The 22954-nt window shown below is 41.2% G+C and overlaps 1 long non-coding RNA gene and 1 other non-coding gene across 2 annotated transcripts; both read right to left on the minus strand.

Annotated features, from left to right (window-relative positions):
• Positions 1 to 527: 527 nt before the first annotated feature.
• On the minus strand, positions 528 to 15099 carry LOC122740259. Its single transcript, XR_006354724.1, has 3 exons — positions 15006 to 15099; positions 7994 to 8078; positions 528 to 640 (listed from the first exon to the last, which is right to left on the minus strand). It is a non-coding gene; the product is annotated as an uncharacterized LOC122740259 (long non-coding RNA).
• A 6166-nt stretch (positions 15100 to 21265) lies between these two features.
• On the minus strand, positions 21266 to 21368 carry LOC122745010. The gene has a single exon (XR_006355321.1). It is a non-coding gene; the product is annotated as a U6 spliceosomal RNA (small nuclear RNA).
• Positions 21369 to 22954: the final 1586 nt, after the last annotated feature.

Consider the following 22954-nt stretch of genomic DNA (forward strand, 5'->3'; position numbering starts at 1 on the left):
TGTCTCTATCTGCCTATCTCTGTCATTCTATGTCTCTGTCTCTTATTCTTTGTCTCTGTCTCTTTCTGTGAGTCTCTCTCTGTTTTTCCCTGTCTCACCCTTCTGTCAGGAGGTGGATAGCATGTCTTGTTATTGGTCCTTTGGACTTATAGCTGGATATTGTATTTATCAAAGCTCTTAAATCTTGTCTTTACAATGCTGTTGTTATCATAATCTTTGTTCTCCTGGTTCTGTTCACTTCACTCTGCATTAGTTCATACACATCTTCCCAGGTTTCTCTGAAACCATATCTTGATCTTTTCTTAAAACACAATGGTATTGGGGCAGCTAGGTGGCATAGTAGATAAAGCACTGGCCCTGGATTCAGGAGGACCTGAGTTCAAATCCAACCTCTGACACTTACTAGCTGTGTGACCCTGGGCAAGTCATTTAACCCCAATTGTCTCACCAAAAACCAAAAACAAAACACAATGGTATTCCAGTATAAAGTTCAAGATATTTGGAGATATCTCTGAAGGGATACTAACCTTTGACAATGATCACATGGAGAGACCTTGTGGTGTTGAGGTAGAGGCACAGTGTGGGAACTTTGTGCCTGCAGGTATCACTGAGGCTCTGAGAATATGCCCAGCAGTTGATCCTAGGGTGAATAAAACACTTTGTGGGGTAAACACTACTGTAATTGGGTTGAGCACAAGTCATGCTTCCTTCATGTATGTTATGGGCCTGGGGTACCTCAGAAATTTTCTGGGGGAAATCAAGGAACCTTCTTCTTGAGAAACTAAACCAAAGGACAGATACACCTAAAGAGATAAGCTGCACCCAATCTGGACTGAGTTAGCTCCAGGACCACCACCCTTCATTCCAGTCTCCCCCACCCATTGGGAAGATAAGATTAGGTATGGCTGCTGCCTTTATGGCATGAGGGGGACAGAGATGGCTTGAGAGAGCAGAGCCGCCTCTCACCCAACTTCCCCCAGCCACCACCAGTGGGGTATGGTCTTCCCCAAATAAGGGAACTTTCCACGGTCAGATGATCACCCCATCAGACCACCATGGGCCCTCTATAAAAGTATTTGCCTGTCCCCTGCTCCAGGAGATAGATATCTCAGAGAGCCACGCCTCTGTGTCATGCCTTTTCCCCATGAGAAGTCCAAGGACTTCTCTCTTGGTTTCCTTTCCCTAGCTCCTAAATAAAATATTATTTTATTCTAATTGGATTTGTGTCCAAGAGGGTGTAATTCTTTAAAGAGGAATTCCTAAGAACCCCTACCCCAAACCCCCACTATTTTCCCCATAATAATATGTGATCCTTTTCCTTAGAAACTCTAATTAAGTCAGGGCCTCCTCTCAGTTTCTCTCCTTTTTGGACCTAGTTGTCACTTCCCAAGGTTTCAGGAACAACTGAGGGAGAGGGGAGAATAATTATGACTACTTAGGGCCATCTAGAAATTGCTAAGATCTCTCTGTCTTTCTATATACCTGTGAGATTTAAAATTGGATACTAGAGCATTAACCTCCCCTTTTAACTGTTTCCCTTATTTATCTCCCAGACTAGTAAATAGAAGAAGCCTCTGGTCTTTTATTGTTTGGAAATTACAAGGTGGTGTTGATTAGAGGAATAGGAAAGTAGAAATACAAAACAAATAGTCTTAAGTCTAAGCTTAGTCTATATTCCATATAAAATTCACCGAAAGCCCAAGGCCACCTTTGAGGGGGAGAGCCGCGTCAAGCACGTGCTCCTACGGCAAGCCGGGCCGAGTCCAACTCCAGTCAGCGTCTGTCTGTGCAGCGCAGCCAGTGAACAAGGAGAGCCAAAAAGAGATCTCACTTCCATTCTCTCCTTGCCTTTTAAGCTTGCACCCCGGAAGTGGAGTGCTTAGCAGCCGGACTGGCATGCGTAGCCCATGCACTGCAGTCAGTCTCCTCCCTGAAAGGGTGGTCCTTCAAAAACTGGCGTACTTTTTACCACATACCTAAATAAAGTCTATGCCATCCAAAAATATGAGTACTTTCTATTGTTAAACCTTTGACCTGAGTACCAAAACAAGGAGAAAGACCACTGGGTTTGGAATGGACCTCGCTGAGGGACCAAGGGAATGAGCTAGAAGGATTTTTCTTGTGTTCTTCTGATAATCAGCAATTCTCAGGCTCTTATGAGCAGGAACCCAAAATTAGGAAGTCATTTTTAGTAAACCTGTTAGAAGTGAGAGAAATCATCATGACTTGAACTATTCTACAGTGAAGATATTTTCAGATTATAATTGCTTTTGCTCTTTGGTCTGTTCCTGATTATACCTGGACAGGTTTACTGACTTTTAGGTATGACCAAGTTAAAAGACTCAGTCTGGTTCTTGTCTCAGAAGAGAGAATAGATATAATTAAGGGGATTTGAAAGAAGGAGTGTGCTGCTGGTAAATTTTTAACAACCAATTCTCCTAATGACAGACTTTTAAGTTTAATGTGAATCACTGCCATTTTCTCCATCACTTTCTTAAGTCTAGACATTCAACAAAGCAATAAACCAAGCCCTGGTTTGTAGCATTCCCTGATTTCTGAGCTATAGATGCTGACAATGAAAATTTAGCAATCAGCTCTCCCAAGCCCCCCAAAACTGACTTCAGTATACCCCTGTCTGAAGGGAATTGGGTCTGGGGAAAATTTCTGAGGTGACCATGAAGGTACATGAGTTCTGAATTTTAATTTAAGATTTGGCTGTGAGAAATGATTATTAATAACCAATATCTTAGGGAGACTCAAAACTATCCCCTTATTCCAAAGTCCCCATTTAAGTTATCTCTTAAAGGACATTGTTGATCCTTGATCTTGGTCAGACCCCACCCAACCTTACAAATAATTTAATCTAAATTGGGGAAGCCCATAATATTCTCAAGCTTGGGTGGAGACAGATCCTTTTATCTAGAGAGCCCAAGGTTTCAGGTGGTCTGAGTAGAGAATTCTCTGTCCAAGAGTGACATGATATCACTAGTAGCCCCTCATTGCTTTGAAGGGTATATAAAGTGTAAGTCCACCCATGATTGTCTTTGGTCTAAGAGAGATGGTTAAATGGCCATCCTTTTATTAATAACCTACTGGCCTTGATGTAGGAGGCAAAAAGGCGTTAACAGAAAAACCTAGGATGCAAGCTCTAATTCAGATATTAGCTCTAAAAGGGATTCAGATGCCAGTTAATGGATAACTTACAAGTCAGGATGCTAAGTTCTCTTACCCACAGAAATCAGTGACCATAATGGGAACATAAAGGGGCAGGTCATATAACAATGAAAAAATTGATAGGTGTAAAGGCTAAAATTCTAGCTTTGCTGTCTAAAATATCCAATGAGTGGTCGCCAATAAATTATAAGCTTTAGCAAGAGTTAGACTTTTAAGCATTTATTAAGGAGAATAAGAACTTGGTAAAGAGAGAGAGAGAAAAGATTCATCTATCTATTAAAAGGAGAGAGCGTTCCTAGCTTTGCTTCCCGCCAGAGTCCACAGGAAAGAGAGTCAGCCAGTGCGCCAGCCTCCCCCTTCTTCTTCCCACAAGCAAACTCACTTCCTGACACCAAAGAAAAGACACATGGTCTTGCCCTCAGAGACCTTCACCTCATGGAAGAGCTTTTCTACAGTAAATCTCCAGCAGGTGGCATCATTCCAATCATTACATAGGCTATAGAAAGTCAAACTAGGAATAAATGATAAATGAAATTGTTTTGAAACTAAGCATGGGAACCAGAAAGAGACATGTGCAGAAAAGGCTAAATTTGTTCCCAGATTCACCTTATGATGTATAAACCCCCCAAATACACCTCCACAGAAAAAGGTACCTGCCTCAGGGGTTGGCTTAGGACCCCAGCAACTCCAAATTAGGATAGGCCCTCCTCTATACCTCCCTAAGGTGGAGACTGATAATCAATTTATCCATACTATAAATATAACTGTCTTTTCTTTCTTCATTCAAGAGCTACCTTTCCACAATTCTGGTTCTCTCCCTGTGATCACTCACAGTATTGCAATAAAACTTGGGAAATTGAGTCACTGAGTCTTATAATTATTTTGGGATGATTCAGGATCAATTTGACCCCAAATTCCAGCCCACATCAGCCTTATTAATAAAATTATTAAATTACCCAGAAACGGTTTCTTTTTCTTTTTTTCAGGGCAATGGGGGTTAAATGACTTGCCCAGGGTCACACAGCTAGTAAGTGTCAAGTGTCTGAGGTCGGATTTGAACCCAGGTCCTTCTGAATCCAGGGCCAGTGCTTTATCCACTGCACCACCTAGCTGCCCCCCAAACTGTTTCTTTTTAAACATCACAAGCACATACAAGGATTGTTGATACAAGTGATTACTAAACATGGTAATCAAGGAAGCTAAAGTTACAATAAATTATTCCTAATGAGGGAATGTGGTAAAAATTATTTGTGGTATAGGCAGCTTTTGAAGGACTTCCCCTTTAGGTAGAGAAAGGATTGAATGCCCCCTGAAGGGAGGTTGGAGGGCACTTCCAGAACACTAGCTCTCAAGTCACTTCTGGAATGCTAGTTCACTCTCTGTCTGGGGACTGCTGTCCTGGTGGCGTGCGAGCAACCTTAGACTGGCAGGCTGTTCAGGTGTTTGGTGAGTTTATGATAGAAAACCCTAAATTCCTTTGAACTAGCTTAATGGGAAAAAGGTCTGGGGATTACATAGGCTAAGTTTAGAGTTAAGAATATCTATCTGGATTTCTATTTTCCTATTTCCTTATCTTTGATTTTTTATTAGTTTCACCTTTGTTGTTTAATTAATTCCCAAGTAATAAAATCTGATCCTTTTGTGAACTAAAGCTTAAAGGCTCCTTTCTTATTGGCCTGGGAGAAATATCTAAAAAGGGCAGTTCAGAGGGGAGGGTTAAACCTAAAAGGTCCCTCATATTTCCAGGACCCCAATATTAAGGCGAGTCACCCAAATAATGCTCCATATATCAAATTTTGGCCCTCACAGGTATTATTTGTCCCAATTTATCATTTAAATCAATTTATTTGTATAAGTTTGTTATGTGTAACCCCTGTCCCAAAGCTCATTGGTATAGGATTCTGTTCTCATTGGTAAAGATGAATGCTCTGCCCTTCATTAAAGGGCTGGACTGAGTTGGGGAGCACTGGAAACCTCCAGACTTCTTGAGTCTTCTTAGAGATTCCAATCACCACCAGTGCTTCTGGCTTCTACTTCAAAAGGGAAGATGAAAGAGGTCAACAGCATTTCATGTTGCTGAAGGAAAAGACTCAAGGAAGATATGAGAAAAACTTGACAACCTTAGTCATGTCCCTGTCCCCAGTTTTCTATAATAGAGTCTTCTGGGAGATTTCCCTTGGGTGAAATCTAAGAGACTTTCTCTCTCTCTCTCTCTCTCTCTCTCTCTCTCTCTCTCTCCTCCCCACCCCTAATAGGAGAGCTCCTTCCTACTGTATTGTCTGGCATATAGTCTCCTGTGTATACCTTCCCTGATTTCTGTTTTGCTATGATTTGGATAAATGTCTTTCTCTACTATTTGTTATGTGTGTTAATTCTGGAACTGTCATTTGGTGGGAAGGGAGTCATGCCTTCAGTATAAAGCTTGGAGTCCTCCTTCCCCCCTAATAACGACTCATTGATTAGAAGTCAGACTGAACCAAATCATAACCCCTAGACTAATAATATTTAAGGGAGAAGATAAATATAATTCTAGTCTGATACCCCTCTCTCTCTGAGAAGAGCAGAGTTGCCTCCACCCCCAACTTCCTGCTCCTCCTCCTGGTAGGAATTAAAGCCTCTCTTGGAGAAGGGTGGGGAGTAAAAGGCTAGAGATGTCTATTCTGCCTCCCTTCAACACTCACAACTTCACATTCACACCACACATGGAGGGACAAGTTCTCACAACCTGTAGAACCTTGCTACCACTCATTACAAATATATATTAATATGATTTGCCTTGTGAATAGAGACATGAAAACCTGGAAATAAAAGGTAGAAAAAAATTCAGGAAAAAAGAAGTATTTCCTTTTGAAATTTTCTGAGGCTTTACTTATCTGACTCCAATTTGTTGACTGTGCTTGTGTGGGCACCCTCTAGTCCCCAGATAATCATCATTAGTGGGAACCACTAATCTGGCTCACTTCTAGCAACCGGGTGGGATCTGGGAACTTCAGTGTCTAGCATGTCACATAAAGGTGATGTGTGGTGCAGAGTGCTAGACTAATCATAGACTTATGGTCTCCAAGCTCAACAAATGAATTTAACAAAAGCAAGCTGACTTGGGGTGAAAGCAGAGCCAACACACGGTTGGCAACACTGGAGCAGAAAAGGAGTGGTCGGCTTTCAAAGATTTGGTGTGTAGCAATGCATTTACTGATCTGGGCCAGACCACTTGCAGACATCAAGATTGTTTTCACAAAAATAATGGGGAAATTCAGAATCTGTTAAATAAAAAATAAGAACTTCACAGTGTTTACCAACAGGATAGTTCATCCCTCTCTAAGAAGGCAGCATTTAACTCCACCAAAAACAAAGTGTAAGTGAAGTTTAGAGAGATGCAGGATTTTTAGCTCACCAAGAAGGCAGATGAGATTCAGTTTTATGCTGATAGTAACAATCCAAAGTTCTTCTAGGATGCTCTGAAGGCTAATTATGGGCCAAAGACCTTTATTGCATGTCAACTACTTGGCACTGATGGAGCCACATTCATTAGGAATAAGGACATGATCCTGGAGAGATGGGTAGAACACTTCCATTGTGTTCTCAGCAGACCGTCATACACCAATGCTGAAGGCATTGACTGTTTACCTCAGGATGGAGTCAATCCCTCTCTAGTTAAACTTTTAGCTGAAGAAGAGGTTTTGGATACCATTAGGCTCTTCTCATGTGGCAAAGCTCCTGGTGCTGATTCCATCCTAGCAAAAATCTGTAAGGCAGGGGGTCCACAGCTCATAAAAAGCCAACAGAAATCTCCTGGGTTATATGGCAAGAGAAGGTTATTCCCCCAAGAATTCAAGGATGCCTCCATTGTCCACCTCTATAAAAGAAAAGGAAATGGATTGTCCTGTGACAATCACAGAGGTATCTCTCTCTTAGTCATTGCTGGCAGGATTCTTGCCAGAGTTCTCCTTTTTTTGTTGTTTTTGGGGTTTTTTGCAGGTCAATAAGGGTTAAGTGACTTGTCCAGGGTCACACAGCTAGTAAGTGTCAAGTGTCTGAGGCTGGATTTGAACTCAGGTCCTTCTGAATCCAAGGCCAGTGCTTTATCCACTGCTCCACTTAGCTGCCCCTAGAGTTCTCCTTAATAGGCTGGTCCTTCACCTGGAACATGGTCATCAACCTGAGAGGCAGTGTAGCTTCAGAAAAGGCCAAGGAACAATCAATATGGTGTTTGCTGCCTGACAACTCCAGGTAAAATGCCAAGAACAGAACAAAGGTCTGTACATAACATTCATCAACCTGACCAAGGCTTTTGATACTGTCAGTCATGAGAACATCTGGAAAATTATGTCAAAATTTGATTGTCTGGAGAAATTTATCAGTATTGTGCGTTTTTTTTTATGATGGTATGTTTGCTTGGGTTCTGGATAATGGACAATACTCATGCTTTCTCAATCACCAATGTAGCCACTGCTCTTTTTCCATGCTGTTTTCAGCAATGTTGTCAGATACCTTCAATGAGGACAAAAATGGCATCAAGGTCAGCTACTGCACTGGGTGGTAAATTTTTTAACTTGAAAAGGCTATGAATCAAAACTAAAGTGGAGGGAGAGTTATTGTATGGCTTCTTGTTTGCAGATGACTGTACGCTCTATGCACCTTTCGAGGCTTAGATGGAACAGAGTATGGATCAATTTTTAGCTGCTTATGCTAATTTGGGCCTGAAAACCAAGGCCAAGAAAACAGAGGTTCTCCACCAGCCAGCACTGCACTATGCATACACAGAACCATCAGTGACATCAATAGAGAAATTCTGAATGCTGTGGATGAATTCACTTACCTTGTCAGTATACTTTCCAGGATGTACACATAGATGATGAGATTGATGTACACATTGTCAGAGCTAACTCAATGTTTGGGAGGCTCTGAAAGAAAGTGTGGGAGAGAAGAGGTATTAGGCTGCCTACCAAACTAAAGATCTACAGAGCTGTTATTCTGGCTTTGTTGCTGTATGCCTATGAAACCTGAACACTCTACCAGTGTCATACCAGAAAATTGAACTGCTCCCATCTGAGTTGTCTAAGAAAAATTTAGAAAATCACCTGGCAAGATAAGGTACTGGATACTGAGGTCCTTTCTCAAATTGAACTGCCAAGAATTCACACTCTACTGTAGAGTACAACTCTGATGGGCTGGCCACATTCAAATCCCAAGTGAAAATTTGCCCAAAAGACTATTTTACAGAGAACTCACATAAGGTAAGTGTTCACATGGAGATCAGAAAAAGCCATAGGGGGCGGCTAGGTGGCGCAGTGGATAAAGCACCAGCCCTGGATTCAGGAGGACCTGAGTTCAAATCTGGCCTCAGACACTTGACACTTACTAGCTGTGTGACCCTGGGCAAGTCACTTAACCCCCATTGCCCTACCCCCAAAAAACAAAACAAAACAAAAAAAAACAGAAAAAGCTATAGAAGAACACTCTCAATGTCTCTCTGAAGAACTTTAAAATTGATTGCATGAATTAGGAATTATGCCCAAAGGGCTAAGCTGTACATACCCTTTGACCCAGCAATACCACTATTAGGTCTTTTTCCCAAAGAGATCATAAAAAAGGGAAAAGGACCCACATGTACAAAAATATTTATGGCTGCTCTTTTTGTGGTGGCAAGGAATTGGAAATTGAGGGGATGCCCATCAATTGGGAAATGGCTAAACAAGTTGTGGTATAGGAATGTAATGGAATACTATTGTGCTGTGAGATTTCAGAGAAACCTGGAAGGACTTGAATGAACTGATGCTGAATTAGATGAGCAGAATCATTGTACACAGTATCAACAACATTATGTGTTGATCAACTGTGATAGACTTGATTCTTCTCAGTAATATAATGGTCCAAGATAGTTCCAAAGGACTCATGATGGAAAATGCTCTCCAAATCCAGAAAAAAGGAAAAAAAACCTGTGGAATCTAGATGCAGATTGAACCATACTATTTCTATTGTTTTTGTTGTTGTTTTTCTTTTTTGAGGTTTTCCCTTTTTGCTTGGATTCTTCTTTCACAGCATGACTAATGCAGAAATATGTTTAATGTGATTGTACATATATAACCTATATCAGATTACTTGCTGTCTTGGGGAGGGAGGGAGAAAAAATTGAAACTGGAAATCTTATAAAAACAAATATTGAAAACTATCTTTACATGTAACTGGAAAATGATAAAATTATTTTATGGAAAAAAAATTGATTGCATGACATGGGAGATACTAACACAGGACTGCCCTGCATGGCATGCCTGCATCAAAGAAGGTGCTGTGCTCTAGGAGCAAAGCAGAGTTGCAGTAGCTCAAAAGAAATGTGAGATGCACAGATTTGGATGCATCTCCTTCCCATTTGGACTAATCTGTGACAGAGCCTTCCAAGCTTCTATTGCTTTGATCACCCTCAGTGGGACACATTGTTGACCCTAACATTTGTTCTATCATTTTGGTCCTCTTCGAGTACGAAGGAAGACAATGAACAAATACCATAACTTATTCAGTGATTTCCCAGTTGATGGCCATGCTCTTAATTTCCAATTCTTTGTCACCATAAAAAGAACTGCTAGAAATATTTTTGTATGTAGGGGTCCATTTTCTTTTTCTTTTATCTCTTTGGGATACAAATCTAGTAGTAGTATTGATGGATCAAAAGATATGCACAGTTTATAACCCATTGGATATAGTTCCAAATTGTTCTCCAGAATAGTTGAGCCAGTTCACAACTCCATCAACAATGCATTAGTATTCCTTTTTTGTACATTTTTTGCACATTCCCTGCAGCATTTATCATTTTCCTTTTCTGTGATGTTAGCCAATCTGATAGTTGTAAGGTGGTATCTCAAAGTTGTTTTAATTTGCATTTCTCTAATTATTAGTAATTTGGAATGTTTTTTATGTGACCATTGATAACTTTGATTTCTCCTTTTGAAAACTGCTTATTCCTATCCTTTTACCATTTATTAATTGGTGAATGATTCTTATTTTTATAAATTTTGTTCAGTTCCCTATATGTTTGAGAAAAGAGGCCTTTTTCAGAGAAACTTGCTATAAAAAAAATCTCCCAGTTTCCTGCTTTCCTTCTAATTTTGGCTGCATTTGGTTTTATTTGTGCAAAAGCTTTTTAAGTTCATGTAATAAAAATTATCCATTTTACCTCGAGTCCTCTCTATCTCTTCCTCAGTCATAAACTCTTCTCTTATACATAAATCTGATAGGCAAATTTTTCCATGCTCCCCTGATTTGCTTATGATATCACCCTATATGTCTAAGTCTTTTACCCATTTTGACCTTATCTTGGTATATGGAGTGAGATATTGGCCCATGTCTTATTTTTGCCAGATTGTTTTCCATTTGTCCCAGTAGTTTTTTTGTCAAATAGTGAGTTCTTGCCCCCAAATCTTAGAACTTTGGGTTTATGAAACACTAGATTACTGTGGTCATTTATTACTGTATATGGTGTACTTAATCTATTCTACTAATTAACCACTCTATTTCTTAGACAGTACCAGATTTGTCTGGCATTTTTCAAGGGTGGCCATCAGTTCCCCTTACAATATTCAAGCTCACAAGCCTTTGAAATATCGAACAGTTTTATATATGTAATAAAGGACACAAAAAGGACTTGCACCTGAAACCCAAGGAATCCAGCCACACATCTCACACTCATGGCTGGCCACTGCTTCTGTATGGGAGTCATATACAGTCTTCATGGTTTATAATATTTCTTTGGGCCAAGATCCAGCAAAGAAAGCAGGACCTGGAATTTGTGATTCCATATATTTCCTTTGTTGCTATGTTGCTTGTCAGCTATCATCTGATTGCTACTCCTCTAGTGGTTTGTTCAAGGTATCTCTCCAAGGTTGAATTCTCTAACAGTTGGCCCATGGGAGAATTATTCTTGAGCTGCAGCTGCCGGTATTATAACATTTTCACTGTCTAAAAGCCATATTGGGGGAAGGGGAAGGGGAAGGGGAAGGGAAGGAAATAAGCATTTATATAGTGACTACTGTATGCCAGGCATTGTGCTAAGCGTTTTTCACCGATTTTATCTCATTTGATCCTCACAACAACCCTGTTAGGCAGGTGCCATTATTATCTTCATTTTGGGTGGCAGCTAGGTGATGCAGTGGATAAAGCACCAGCCCTGGATTCAGGAGGACCTGAGTTCAAATTCAGCCTCAAACATTTGACACTTACTAACTGTGTGACCCTGGGCAAGTCACTTAACCCTCATTGCCCCACAAAAAACAAAACAAAACAAAAACATTATTATCTCCATTTTACCAATGAGGAAATGAAGGAAACAGGAAAAAGATTTTGGTAACTCAAACTGGATAACTCATATTTTTACAGTGCTTTAAGGTTTACAAAGGAATTTCTTCACAAAAACCTAATGAGGTACCTGAAATTATAACCACATTTTACAGATGAGGATATTCAGACTCACAAAGGTCAAAGGCTTTGCCTATAGTTGCCCAAATATTTAGTGTTAGAGGCAAGATCTGAATCCAATGCCTTGGGCTGGTATGGAGGTGATGCTAGATTTTCTTTTTTTTTTTAAGTGAGGCAATTGGAGTTAAGTGACTTGCCCAGGGTCACACAGCTAGTAAGTGTTAAGTGTCTGAGGCCAGATTTGAACTCAGGTACTCCTGACTCCAGGGTCGGTGCTCTATCCACTGCACCACCTAGCTGCCCCTTGATGCTAGCTTTTCAAAGGTGGTGCCAACAGAGTACCAGCTCCAGGAGATGCCAAGAGGTTCATCAGCAGGCTAGCAGCAGAATATCTTGGCTATAACAGACTGAGGCAATGAAGACAAGAGGATTTAGAGACAGGGGACCTAGGTTCAAATCCTATCTGTTACTATCTCTGTGACCTTGGACAAGTTGCTTAGCCCAGCTTTATCTCTCTGGGCCTCAGTATACCTTATCTATTAAATGAGGGGACTGAGGTAGAAGTTCCCTTCCATCTCTAAATTCATGAAGGTATTTTATTGTTTTTAAATTGTATGGTTTTATCTGGTAGAATGAATACAGTGATGAGATAAGAGAGAAATGAATGAAGAGAAGTAGATGAAAAGAGTAATAAAGGAAGGAGGGAGGACCTGGGAGTAAGAGAGAGAGGAGAGGAGATGAGAGGAGAAGAGAAGAGAGGAGAGAGGAGGGAAACAAGGGAGGGAAAGTCAGGGAGGGAAGAATTTTTTTTTTTTCTGAATTAAAGGGGGAAGGGGATTAGAGAGATTTCTTCCCAGACATCTAAACTGTCTCCTTCCATGTTTGAAGAAAAGTTTTTATTAAGAATTAACTACATTGGGCCCTCTGTCCTTCAGTTCCTGCGAATTATGTTCTGTCTCTATCATTTCCCAGGTCATGGTTATATTAAGCTGAGGTCCCTGGGTGGTTGCTGTCGATAATTTTCCATTCCCCACCCTTTTGAGTCAGATTGCAAAATAAGGACATTTTGAAACTTGGATTCCTCGTGACTGAGACTAGGGGAGATATGGCCCATGGGCTATTTCAGGACATGCAGGGCCCCAGACATGGGAAAGAAGCTGCCTGACCTCCCAGACAGGTTCCCTTTTCAGCTTTGCTTAGGTCAATGAGAGGAAGGCATGCAGAGCTGACTTGATGTTTAAACAGGACACATAGATGGTCAGTTCAGCCTTGCTAGAGAAGAATCATATATTTTTTTAAAAAGCTGCTATGTTAGAGGCCTCTCAGTATTTCCATCCTAATGAAGAACTGAGCACAGGGTTGCCTTTACCTATAGGCAAAGTAGATGGCAGTCTATATAGCTCTGAGAAGGCCTCTTGACCAAAAATATCTCCTCTCCCCACCCTACCCCCTCAACCCCCAGTCTGCCATGGTGCCTGGAATTTCACTGAGGATAGAGCACTGGGTCTGGGAGTCAGGAACATGTAAGTTCAAATCCAGCCTCTGACATTTTCTAGCTGTGTGATCCTGGGCAAGTCACTTAACTGCTGTCTGCCTCAGTTTCTTCATCTATAAAATGGGAATAATAATAGTACCTACCTTCTAGAGTTGTGAGGATGGAATGAGATAATGGTTGTAAAGCACTTAGCACAGTACCCATCATCATCACCACCACCACCTCCACCACCACCATCATCTCCTCTCAGTTCTAACAGTTTAAATAGGCAGGGCAGGCTTAGTTTTACAGGGTGGTGAATGCTAGCATGAGGAAGATGGACTTGAACTATGTATGCCAGCTCTCACAGCTGCATGGGAACTTTAGATATTCATCTTCCATTCAAGGAAAGGGTCCAGATTACCCTGACCATGCCTGATCCCTACCAGTCACATATATGTTTATTTTTTTACTTTTTTTTTTGTGGGTCAATGAAGGTTAAGTGATTTGCCCAGGGTCACACAGCTAGTAAGTGTCAAGTGTCTGACGCTGGATTTGAACTCAGGTCCTCTTGAATCTAGGGCAGAGGCTTTATCCACTGCATCACCTGGCTACCCACCCCTCCCTTCTACCTCTTTGACTGTGGACTTTCTAACCTTTAGTTTCTTCTTCTATATATAAAATGAGGGCTGTAGATGATTTCTGAAGTTCTTAACCTGGGACCCACACATTTGGGTCTGAGATTAGATTTCAGGGGATCCATGGACTTGGATGGGGAGAAAAATCACACCTCCAACCACCAAGAATTCATGCAGTTCCTCCCCCATGCCAGAGGAGTTCTTTTCTATCTGTTGAAATAATTCTTTCTTTTCTTTTCTTTTCTTTTCTCTTCTTTTCTTTCCTTTTCTTTTCTTTTTTTTGGCAGGGCAACGAGGGTTAAGTGATTTGCCCAGGGTCACACAGCTAGTTAAGTGTCAAGTGTCTGAGGCTGGATTTGAACTCAGGTCCTCCTAAATCCAAGACCAGTGCTTTATCTACTGTGCCACCTAGATACCCCTAGAAATAATTCTCTTTCTTCAGGTCCCAGCTCAGACACTACCTCCTCCATGAAGCCTTCCTTGATTTTGCAATCATCGCCCAGAATCTGCCTCCTCACGTTTTCTTAGAGCACTCTGTCTGGAATATTTCTTTGTTTCTATCACATGCTACCTTGTATCATTTTTTTTGTGTATATATTCTAACCCCTCCTTAGATTGTAAGCTCTTTGAGGGAACAGCCCGACCCCCAACCACTACCACCACCAAGCACCCTTCTTTGTATAAATATAGTAGATACTTAACAAATACTTATTCTACTGAGTTAATTGTGTCTGGGATCTTCCTGCCTCTTATTCTCTCGTCTCTCTATCACCAAGTTACAATAGCCACAGTTTCACCACAGCAGCTATTCCCATCCATTGAGATCCCTAAGGCTAGCTAAATGCTCAGACTGATCTCCCACTCACATAACTCAGTAGTGGCAATAAGAGACTAGATAGAGCATAAGGATGGTATGTTATTAAGTTGAGTTTAAGAATATTGAAAATCTAATGGTAAAAACCTGCTTTTGGGGCAGCTAGGTGGCATAGTAGATAAAGCACCAGCCCTGGATTCAGGAGGACCTGAGTTCAGATCCGACCCCAGACACTTGACACTTACTAGCTGTGTGACCCTGGGCAAGTCACTTATGTGAAAGCCAAATTAGATATACGGAGCATTAATCTCCCCCTTTAACTTTCCTTAAGAAAAAGGAGCCACTGAGCTTTAAACTATGATGGATCAGTTTTTTATTTTATTGCTTGGCAATTAATTAGACAAGAAGAGTTGAAGCCAGTTAGGGAAATATGGAAGGAGAAATACAAATGAATAATCTTAGATCTAAGCTTAGTCTATTCCTTTATAAAACTCACCGAATCCCAAACTGCCCACCAGACCATGAATCTCTGAAAAGACCGAACACCAAACCACATGCACTCCTTTCAATCCCACTCCATTGCTGCTAAATTCACCGCCAGAGAGAGAGAACTTCCGTTCCTGCCCTCACTTTTAAGTCCACATCTCAGAAGTTCCTCACGTTCTCCTCCCCCAAAAAGGAGGTCCTTTAAAAGCCGCTTCAGTAGCATGCGCGATCTCTCAAATGATTCAGCTACAACTTCTGATATATATATCTTTACCACAAATATTTTTTACCACATTTAACCTCCATTGCCCTGCAAACAAACAAACATAAACAAAAACAAGAACCTGCTATTGAGCCCAAGTGACTGGAGTACCACAAACACTTCCTTTCCCACTAAGGAGTGCCTATATTCTGGACCCATGCACACAGTCCAGGACAGATTCAGTCCTTGGGGATCCTGGTCTCTAATACCATTGAGGCTGGGTTCTCTTTCATCCCACTCTTTTGCTTATTAAACCTCTACCCTGGTGCTCTGTGGTGGTGGTGATGGTGGTGGAAAACTTGAGGCTTAGTGTAGGGATGGCGTACGGACCATGTATTGTCCATGTAAATTATGTGTCCCCATGTATTTGTCAAGATGTAAGTCAAAGAGAAGCATGAACATATATGGCTCAGAAGACTTAGATTCCTGCTAGGAGGGGAAGAAGAAGGTTAGGTCCAGAGGCTGAATACTCTGTTCTCCTTAGAGAAAATGTCTTAGGCTATATACTTTCCTAAATATTGTTAGTCTAGGGAAAATAATTTTTAATATTCAAGCTGAACTTCTGATCACTATTTCTTTTTTCTTTTTTTTTTGGTGAGGCAATTGGGGTTAAGTGACTTGCCCAGGGTCACACTTCTAGTACGTGTTGTGTCTGAGGCTGGATTTGAACTCAGGTCCTCCTGACTCCAGAGCCGGCACTCTATCCACTGTGCCACCTAGCTGCCCCTTGATCACTATTTCTTAATGAGGAGGAAATTCTCCACACTATATATCCAAGGTCTGACTCACATTCCATCAAAAGCCAGTTATAGGGGCAGCTAGGTGGCGCAGTGGATAGAGCACCGGCCCTGGAGTCAGGAGGACCTGAGTTCAAATCCAGCCTCAGACACTTAACACTTACTAACTGTGTGACCCTGGGCAAGTCACTTAACCCCAATTGCCTTACTTAAAAAAAAAAACAGTTATACAAAGACCACATATAATAAATCACAAATAAACCTATTTATCCAAGCCAATAGAAATCAGAGAAAGTATCCAGATGAGAATATGCCAGATAATACACAGAGTAACAGGCTCTTCCATTGATAGCAACATATCCCATCTTGACCAAGAGAGTGAGTACCAGATCTCACCCAAGATTAAATCCCCCAAAGTTTCTAGTATAATAAATTGTAGATAGGGAACATAATTAAGATGCTGGATCTTCTATGTTAGTTTTTTCCCAGTCTTTCTCTCCTGTAGGAGCCAAATATAATATGTGGAGAGTTAATTGGGTGGTTCACCATAATATTGGGGTTCAGAAAATAATGAGGGACCTCTAGGTTCTAAACTTCCTTCCCTCCAAACTTCCTTTTTAGTTATTTCTCCCAGGCCAATAAGAAAGGAACTTAACAGCCTCTTTTCCACAAACGAATCAGGTTTTATTAATAGGAATAAAATACACAGCAAAGGTGAAATTAATAAAGTCAAGGACAAGGGAATAGGGAAAAAGGAAAATGGATAATCCCCCTCACTCTAACAAAAGCCTATACAATCCCCAAACTTGCTTTCAGCTCAGCTAATTCAAAGAGCTGGGCTTGTTTTGTTAACTCACCACCTGGGGTCTGTAGTTTCAATGGGAAACAGCTATGCAGCCAGGGTCACAGGACAAACTGTCAGGAAAAACCTCTCTCTCGTCCACTCCTGGCAGTTCACTGACCAGAAAGAGACCAAGCTCCCCTCAGTGAGCATTTACTCTCCCTTCCCCAAAAGGGAGGTCCTTCAAACTGCCTGTGGAGAGTGGTTCCTCTGCTGACATCAGCGGTATATGTCACTCAGGGCAGGGCAGGTGTGGCCCATCTCCAATCAGTCTGCCAAATTCCATTATTTTACCACACTCCCTTCAGGGAGAATCTAAAGAGAATCAGAAGTCCTCTCTTATCTCTTGAAGCTGGAAACAAAAAGACCAGTATCTATCTTTGCCAACTTAAAAGATGAGAAACTAAACAGTCTTCACCAATTATTAGAATCTTAGACAAATGGGATTTGAACTGGGGATTACATTAAGTTGTGGCTCCTGTCTAGGGTCTCCTAAAAGGATGGTGTATTCATTATATAGTATGAATGAAGTATAAGCCAGATATTTATTTCCTACATACAAAAGAGATGCTAAAAGACACAAAATCCTCATAGTGTACAACAGAACCCTAGGATTCAGTAGCATGTTTGATAACATCTGCCATAATCTTCTGAAAGTTTGATACCTAAGCTTCATCAGAATGATAAAGCAATTTTAGGGCCCAACTGAATTCTGAATTCTGAAACTTAATTGAGATAAATTGAACTCTGAAATTCCTGTATCTGATCATAATTTTTTATCAGTTTATATTTCTTTCTGTCTTACAACCCTTAACCCTGTTCTTTGTCCTCATTGAATTTGTTTGTTTGCTTGTTTTTGTGGAGCAATGAGGGATAACTGACTTGCTCAGGGTCACACAGTTAGTGAGTGTCAAGTGTCTGAGGCTGGATTTGAACTCAGGTCCTCCTGAATTCAGGGCCAGTGCTTTATCCACTGCGCCACCTAGCTGACCCTGTCTTTATCTTCATTGTGACCTCCAATCCCTCCACTCTTCAGTACTTTCCCCTTACAACACCTCTGTGCTGGATATTCTCTCCTCCTCTCCCTATCTTGAACCCTTGGTGAACCAAATCAACTCTTATTTTTTTTTTCTACACTCAAGTAACTTGTCCTGCAATCCAAGTATCTGTCATGACCTGCCCAGCCCTAACTGTAGATAATTCCTGCTACCTACTGCCTTTCCTTTTAAGGTAGGGAAAACCCCCAAATAGTGCTGATTGGGTCTACTATAAATTTATGTTATATAATCTCAACTGGGCCCTCAATCCAGCAAGGCAATTCTTTTACATCACCCTAATCAGTTCACTATCCCATTGTAACTGTTCTAAACTTTTTCATCCCTTCTCAAACCTTTCATAGTATTGCTCCAGCCCTCAGTTGAGATCTTGCCTCATATTTCACTGAAAAAAATTGAGACCATTCACCTTACATCACTCAGACATCTTCCCTTACTATCTCCTCCATCCCTGTGTCATGAGAAGGAGGATCCCTTCTCGCCAGCCATTTTTGCTAGCTATCATCCTATATCTCTTCTCCTTGAGAAAGTCATCTATACTAGATGCCTCCACTTCTTCCCTCTTTTTTGGGGGGGGGAGAAGGAAGAGTACAACATGTTTATTTTTAGAACTTTTAATTTCAGAAAAGTTAATTTTGTCTATTTGCAAAACTTGTTTAAACACTATACTTTTTTGTTAGTGAGAGAATTGGAATTGCACTCCCTACTGGAGAGATACTGTAGGGAAGCTCTGCCATGAGGAGAAGGCATGTGATTTACAAGCCATGCAGCTTGGGCATCAGGAAGTGATGTTCACTCATGGGTCCTGTCAATCAGAGCTACCAGCCAATTAGCTTGGAGCTGTGTGTATGTGGACGGCCCTGTTCCTGTTTCACAAGAGGCTTCTGGGAGGGGGAAGGAGCTCTCTCTCTTTCTCTGGGGACCTGGTTCTGAGTGGAGCTGAGATGCTGGCTCCCTTAGATAGATAGATGAAGGAATCTTGGCCTCTTTCTCTCTCCTCACCAAATTCTTATACTCCTTAATAAATACTTAAAAGTCTAAACTCTTGTTAAAGCTTATAATTATGGTGACCATTCAATGGATTTTTAGACAGTTTAGCTAGAATTTTAGCCACCATACGGATAGCTACTTTACATTAGCTAGGCTGAATTTTTCATGTTTACAGATAATTCTCATCACCATAATTTGAACTAGATGATAATTTTTCATTTTTATCATCCAACTAAAAGTGCTTTTAAAAATGAAGGGGGGCGCGGCTAGGTGGCGCAGTGGATAAAGCACCGGCCCTGGATTCAGGAGTACCTGAGTTCAAATCCAGCCTCAGACACTTACCAGCTGTGTGACCCTGGGCAAGTCACTTAACCCCCATTGCCCCGCAAAAAAAAAAAAAATGAAAGGAGGGGCAGCTAGATGGCACAGTGGATAAAGCACTGGCCTTGGATTCAGGAGGACCTGAGTTCAAATCCAGCCTCAGACACTTGATACTTACTAGCTGTGTGACCTGGGCAAGTCACTTTACCCGCATTGCCCTGCAAAAAAAAAAAAGAAAAGAAAAGAAAGAACCAACAAACAATATATTCAGATGGCCCTAAATTTTTTATTTCTTGATGATATTCTGTGTTTGACCACTTTTTCCTTAGTTAGCTACAGCAGGACATCTCCCTGTTTGCTTCAGTTGTCAAAAGTAGCACTTTACAGTTTCTTTGGCAGCAGATTATGCTTGCCCTTGGTGTAAGGCTAACAAAGTTTAACTTAAGCTTGGAATTATCTTGCTCCACCTGCTCAGCTTTCAATAGCATCCTTGTAAAACTACCGTAGTTAAGAGTTTTGCAGAAATACAGCACGGTGCTTTTTTTTCTTTTAAAGATTGGCTGGTGAAGTCATCAAGCTTTTCTCTTGTACTAGACCAGTGTCCCTGGAAAAAACCTCACTGGGTGTATTTCCTTTCCAGCATCTAAAAGATCTTTCCGACTTAAATGATGAAGGCAGGAAGAAGCTCAACATTGGCTCCTCCCTCCATAACTCCCACTTCCTCTACTGCCTCTTAGACCATAGTTTTTTTCCACCATATGGTCCCCCTATGTTCCTGCTACCACCAAAGTTTCCATTTTTCATCCAACTGTCGTTTGAAGGTTGTTGATTATAGTTTCCAAAATCATTGTAATTTGGGGCAGCTAGGTGGTACAGTGGATAAAACACCGGCCCTGGATTCAGGAGGACCTGAGTTCAAATCTGGCCTTAGACACTTGACACTTACCAGCTGTGTGACCCTGGGCAAGTCATTTAACACCCATTTCCCCGCAAAACAATCAAACAAACAAGACCAAAAACAAACAGAAAAATCATTGTAATTTCCCCTTCCATAATTGCCTCCTCCATATTTGTCATAACCACCTCCATAGCCCCACCCTGGTTTCCATTTTCTTCACTACCATCTCCTTCTCCTCTTCCTCCTCCAAAACCAAGACTACCTCCAAAATTGCTATCTATTGGTCCTCCCCTGTATCCTTTGGAGCCATCTTCAAATCCACAATGGCTTTTATATCCACCGTACCCTCCTCTAAAATTGTTTCTTGAGTCTGGTTCGAAATTTTCACTACCACCACCACCACAGGAATTCCCCAAACCAAAGTTGCCTCTTAAAATTTTAAACTTCCTGTGTTACTTCTGCATCTTGTTTCTTTGATGGTATAGTCTTTGCAATATAATTTTATCCATAGAATTATATGTAATGAATCCAAAGTCCCTCTCCTTTTTTAAAAACTAGACTATCTCAGGGCAGCTAGGTGGCGCAGTGGATAGAGCCCCGGCCCTGGAGTCAGGAGTACTTGAGTTCAAATTTGACCTCAGACACTTAACAATTACTAGCTGTGTGACCCTGGGCAAGTCACTTAGCCCCAATTGCCTCACTTAAAAAAAAAAAAACTAGACTATCTGTAACTATTTCAATATTTTATTTCCTTCTTCTTTTTTTTTTTTTGGTGAGGCAATTGGGGTTAAGTGACTTGCCCAGGGTCACACAGCTATTAAGTGTCAAATGTCTGAGGTCAGATTTGAACTCAGGTCCTCTGGAATCCAGGGCTGGTGCTCTATCCACTGTGCCACCTAGCTTCCCCTATTTCAATATTTTAAATATCAATATTTCAGTACATTCAATATCAATATTTAATTATTTCAATCACTTTGACCATATTCCTCAAAGTAATCTCTAAGGTCACGTTCTTCAGTATCTTCTTTAATTTCATCAACAGTTTCTTTCCAGTAACTTAAACACCAGGTTTTCTAGATTCCTCTTGCTCTATTAGGCTGAACCATTCTTCATCAATTGCATGAGGTCTTGCAGACATGGTTGCATCCACTTAAGCCATAGATGAAAAATGTATGGAAACCTTCCTGAATTTTGGTGTTCTCTTTATGAAGGGGCCATACTACTCTTCTCTGTATAATTCTAACTTTAGTATATGTGCTGCCTAAGTTCGAAATCCTCCACAGTCTGGCTTCTCATCTCACCCTTCAATAGAAACTGCTCTCTCCAAAGTTACCGATTGGGGGGAGGGGGGGCGGGGCGGGGCAATGGGGGTTAAGTGACTTGCCCAGGGTCACACAGCTAGTAAGTGTCAAGTGTCTGAGGCCGGATTTGAACTCAGGTACTCCTGAATCCAGGGCCAGTGCTTTATCCACTGCGCCACCTGGCTGCCCCCCCCGATTATTTCTTCATGTTTCTCAATCTTCATCTTTCTTTACCTCTCATCCAACAGAGACATACCCAGTAACTGGGTACCCTCCAAGGCAGTCCTGTGCACTTCTACACCACCTCCCTAGGTTATCTCATCTTTTCTCGACAAATGATTCTTAGATCTTTTTTATCTAGCCCTTACCTCTCTCCTGACCTCAAGTCTTGCATCACCATATGTCTATTGGACGACTCAAACTGGATGTCCCATAGACATTTCAAACTCAACATACTCAAACCAGAGCTCATTATCTTTTTGCCAAACTCTTCCTTTTTCCTTATTTCTCTATTACTGTTAAGGGAGCCACCATCCTCTTAGTCACCTAGAATTTCAAAGTAGGTGTCATCCTTGACTTCTTACTTGTACTCAACCCACCTCACATATCTAATCTGTTGATAACTCTTGTTATTTCTATCTGAATAATAGTTCTTATGTGATTCCCCTTCTCTACACTCACAGACAGTGTATGCAGTTACTGCATACTCTTGGCTTGCCAGTCAGCTCTAACCAAAAGGACCTAGGACCTCCAGACCTCTCAGACTCACAGGGTAACTCCAAAGTTTGGACAATCCCATTTTTTGGATAGATACTTATTTCTAAGATCAGGAAAGAACAAACAAAGAACAAAAACTGCAGTTCAACCCAATCTGAGGCTTGTTGAGGCACTGCTTATGGGTTATTTGCCATGTGCTCACAGACACCTGGATGGAGAAAGCAGCAAACCGTCTCTTCTGCACTGATGGGCAGTCGCTCAAAATAGTTCTAATGGAAACTGCAGCCTGAAGAGAAGAGAGTCTACTAAGGGTGGAGTAACTTCCTTTTACAAATTCACTGAATCATGAGTTCTTCTACTCATCCGAAAAAAAGAGGACTGCCTTGTCATCTCAAAGTGCCAAGCCCCCTCAGTACTGAGTCACATACATGTGGTCAGCTAGAAGCAGGAAGGACATGCCTAGAGATGCCCTTGATTACAAAAATAAAAGGGGGGAAAAGGGTTTAGAGTTTGGTTGTTTTTTTAAATATAGTGATGATCCACTCACAAGGAACTAATCAATCCATAGCATGCCTGCTATGTGCCTAGTCTAGTGCTAGGCACTATGGTGGATTTGAGAGGAAATGTATATGACAGTGGTGTCACACTCAAGTAGAAACAGGAGCCACTAAACTGTATATAAGGATCTTTGAGGACACCTATTGACTTAGAACACCACACATTAGCATTATCTATATTTCACTGTATTTTTATTTTGTTAACTCTTTCTCAACTAAATTTTAATCTGGTTCAGGCAGAAGTCACGTCTGACACCACTGGTATAGGAGAACAGGTCTG

This window comes from Dromiciops gliroides, chromosome 2 (genome assembly GCF_019393635.1).
Source record: "Dromiciops gliroides isolate mDroGli1 chromosome 2, mDroGli1.pri, whole genome shotgun sequence".
NCBI classification, from domain to species: Eukaryota; Metazoa; Chordata; class Mammalia; order Microbiotheria; family Microbiotheriidae; genus Dromiciops; species Dromiciops gliroides.